This window comes from Monodelphis domestica, chromosome 1 (genome assembly GCF_027887165.1).
Source record: "Monodelphis domestica isolate mMonDom1 chromosome 1, mMonDom1.pri, whole genome shotgun sequence".
Taxonomy (NCBI): Eukaryota; Metazoa; Chordata; class Mammalia; order Didelphimorphia; family Didelphidae; genus Monodelphis; species Monodelphis domestica.
Genome location: NC_077227.1, coordinates 257,791,940 through 257,796,556, shown reverse-complemented (window position 1 = coordinate 257,796,556; position 4,617 = coordinate 257,791,940).

Here is a 4,617-nt window from a genome sequence, read left to right as displayed (position 1 = left end):
TATTGACCTCTCTGTCTTTCTTAATTCCCCATTAAAACCCCACCTTCCATAGGAAGAGGGTGATCAAAGGTGTCAAAGGCTAAAGAGAGGTCATGAAAGATGAGGACTGAGAAAAGTCCATTCGATTTGGCAATTAAGAGATGATTGATACCTTTGGAGAGAACAGTTACAGTTGAATAATGAGGCAGTCTGCTCAATTTAGATACTAATAAATGTCTTGAGAGTAACTTTGAAAGAAGCTATTGTTATCTCAGGAGTAAAGTACAATTATCCCTTAACCCATGAGCTGGAAAATCCATGTAAAATTTTTTGGACTTTGCATTCCTTTGGCAAACTTTAACTTTACTTATTTGAACTTTAAAAAAGAAATTGTGTTTATTTATGGTGTCAAAAGATAAAATAGGTTGATATTATGCAATTTTATACATATATTTTTTGCAATTTTGAGTTTCTAAACTTTTTCTGTGTCATCTTCTGGCCTTCACGTGCCCTCTGAGGCTTCCACAGAACTCCCAAACAATTTCCAATTAATTTCTTATGCTAACTCCTAATATATCAAAACCAAAATGGGGAAAGTTGCAATGTAAGAGTAAAAAGTTTTGTAAAAGTTAATAAGAAAAAAATTTTAGCCTGTTTTGCTTTTGACAAATAAATTCATGAGGCTACAATTGGCAGGGTTCCAAAGAAAACCATCAATATGCCAGCCGGAACGATTACAATAATAATAGCTAGCATTTATATAGTTCTTTTTTTTTTCAGTCCTTACCTTCTGTTTTAGGATTGATACTTCAATTCTAGGGCAGAAGAGTGGTAAGGGCTAGACAATTAGGGTTAAGTAACTTGCTATGGGTCACACAACTAGGGAATATCTGAGGCTAGATTTGACCCCAGGTTGTCCCAACTCCAGGTCTGGCACTTTATCCACTGAGTCACCTAGCTGCCCCCTATATCATTCTTTTACAGATGAGGCAACTAGGAGCACAGGGGTTAAATCACTTGCTCAGGGACATACAGCTAGTAAATGTCTGAGGCCAAATTCAAACTCAATGTCTTGACTCCAGGCCCAGCATCTAACTACTGTGACAATTAGCTACCTCTATTAATAAACAACAAACAGGTTTCACTTGTAATTTTGAAAAACAATAAATAGTTTTAGTAGTAATAACATTAGCTTAATCCATTTCTTACTGTTCATGTAGTTGCATAGTCTATAAGTAATAAAGTAAAGACTCAAAGATCATTCATCTGATGCCAAGTCCTGTGTTTTTGGTTTATTAAAATTTTTGCATTTAAATTTTTACTGTTACTGATTGTTTAAATATTGGTATTGTTATTGATACATTCAAGCTACAAATATATCCAGTAGCTAAAAGGCCATTTTTTTCTGGATTATACATGTATTATCAAGCAAAACATATTTCCACATTATTCATTTTTGTAAGTGAATAATCTTACAAAACCAAACCCCCAAACATATGCCCAAATAAAGATGTGATAAATCACATGTTTTCATCAGTATTTTTACTTCAACAGTTCTTCCTCTGGAGGTGGATAGCATTCTTTTCATTAGTCCCTCAAAATTGTCCTGGATCAATACATTGTTATTAATAGCAAAATCTATCACATTTGATCATCCCACAATGTTTCAGTTACTGTGTATAATGATCTCCTGGGTTCTGCTTATTTCACTTTGCATCAGTTTACATAGAAAGTTTCCAGCTTTTTCTGAAATCATCCACTTCCTCGTTCCTTTTAGCACAATAGTATTCCTTCACCATCATATACCATAATTTGTTTAGCCATTTCCCAATTTAGGGACATCCCTTTAATTTCCAGTTCTTTGCCACCACAAAAAGAGCAACTATAAGTGTTTTGTACAAATGGGTCCTTTCCCTAATTTTTAAAAATCTCTTTGGGATACAGACAATTAGTGATATTGCTGGATCACAAGATATCCATTCTTTTATAGCCCTAAAAAGCCATTCTTAAAAGTCTGTCCTCACTGGTGGAGATTGATGACTCACTGCACCCCATTCTCTCAGGTAAGCTCTGAGAAGTATTGGGCAATCAGTGTCTACTGTAAAATGGAGATTTGAACCCCAGACTTCAATCCCCAGAAGTCTTTGGTACTTCCCAGAATTCCCTATAATCTCACATGAGTCCCCACCTGGGCAAAATCACAATTTGTATTTAAACTGGCTGTAACGCCTACTCGGGTTTCTCTCTCCCTCTACTCAGACATAGCAAGATGTAGTGAGTAAAATGTGAATGGGCTAATCAGCCCTAGGCACGTGGTTATATTATTTTCTATCCTTGATTTCTAATAATCTTATTACTAGGAACTAATTTAACTTTTACACTACCAATGAAGATACCTTATGCAAATAACCTTTGAGCCCTGGGTTACATAAAGGAAAACAGGAAAGAGGAATGTATAAACAATCAAACTGCAAGTTACAATTATAGGATTGTGGGTTTTTTTAATTAAAAGAAATAAAAATATGAAAAATTTTTTTTATTTTAATAACACATTTCCACATAAGTTTTCAGAGGTTATTTTATCCAAATTGTCTCCCTCTCTTTTTCCCTCCCCGCTTCCAGAACTGGTAAGCAATTCAATCTGGGTTATCATGTATTATCACATAAAACATATAAGAAGTATACATTTTAACAAGGTAGTAACAGAATGGCTCCATTTGTGTCCACTCCTCACTTCTCTCAGTCCTTTTTATCTTTTGAGATCCTTTAATACAGCCCACAGGCGGTACAAACAGCCATTTGAAACCAATGCAACTGCAGTTGTCTTCATTCTCTCCTTTCCCATTAAGCTTGATGTAACTCAATGTGTTGGAGAAGGTTAGAACACTAATATTAAGCAGGACAACAGATGGCTTTTACATGTTATCTTTGCACTCAGCTGGCTCTGGTCAGAGCTTGCCAAGTCTGTGTACATTTCAAATACTTAAGATTTAAAGGCAAAAGAGATGAGTAATGATTTTAAATCACTCACCAAGACACATGGCTAATCCGCTGAGTCCCAGTTTTAAAACTTGCCTCTAATCCTTGGAGTAGCCCAAGAAACAAGCCTTTAATATCCCCTTGCAATGGAGTTTGAGAAAAAAAGCTTTATCCACTGCCCCTGCTTCAAACCAAGGTTAAATTAGTCCAGAGGAACTGGGCATTTTCCCAGGGATCTGAAGCATAACCTGTGCCTTTACCACTTTGAGTGGGGCTGTGTATGTGTAGGAAGTAGTACTGGGTCAGTGAAGCAGGAGGGAAACTGGAAGCAGTCAAATGACCTAGCCTGATCTGCTTTGTGACTTTATCTTATCCCACTTTTTTTTTTATGAAGACATTTTATTCTACCAATTATATGTAATAACAAATTTCCACATAAGTTTTCCAAAGTTATAGGATCCAAATTGTCTCCCTCCTTCCCTTCCCTGCCCCCTCCAGGAGCTGGCAAACAATTTGATCTGAGTTATACATGTATTATCACACAAAACACATTTCTATATTGTTCATTTTTAGAAGAGAATAATGATATAAAATCAAAACCCAAATAAACTAAAGTGAACAATCACATGCATTGATCTGCATCCGACTCCCATAGTTCTTTCTCTGGAGGTGGATAGCATTCATTGTCACAAGTCCTTCAGAATTGTCCTGGATCATATTATTGTTCTACCTTGTCCCCTTTAAACCTCCTTCAGGCTCAAAAGAAACTGTGCACAGTCTTACTAATCTGGGAGACATAGTTATAGGACGAGATTTGGTTATTCCATAGCCTACCAGTGTGGGATTTTGTCATATCTACTTTATTTCTTTTTGTTGTTGTTGTTTGTATTTTAATCCCTTGCCTTCCATCTTAGAATCAATACTGTATATTGGTTCCAAGGCAGAAGAGTGGTAAGGGTTAGGCTCCGGGGGTTAAGTGACTTGTCCAGGATCACACAGTTAGGACATATCTACTTTCTAACGTTATGTGTATCTCAGAGACACTGAGGAGGTACTACTTTATAATAATAATAATAATAATAGGTATTATTATTCATATAACTCTTTAAGGTTTACAATGTGCTTTACAAATATGATCTCCTTTGATTCTCACAACAACCCTGGGAACTAGGGGCTGTTTTATCCCCTGTGTACAGGTAAGGAAACTGAGGCAAAAGGAAGTTAAGTGATTTGTCTAGGGTTACACAGCTAGTATCTGAGACTGCATTTGAACTCAGGTCTTCCTGATACTAGGTCTAGCTCTCCAGCTGTTGAGCTTTTGGTGTTCTTCCTCCAATTCTCTCTCTGAAATGACTTTTAATACACTTTTCTGTAACATGTTTTTTCAACTAGCTTGATATTTAAACCCTTATCTTCTTAGAATTGGTACTAAGTATCAGTTCCAAGATAGAAGAGCAATAAGGGTAATAAGGGTTAAGTGACTTGCCTAGGGTCACACAGCTAGGAAGTGTGTGTGAGTCCAGACTGAACCGAGGACCTCTTGTCTCTTACTCTGGCCCTCTATCCACTGGGTCTCCTAGCTACTCTCCTAGCTTGATATTTTATAGTTATATTCTAGGGTATGAACGAAGTATGTTTCCTTAGTCAATCAGAACATGA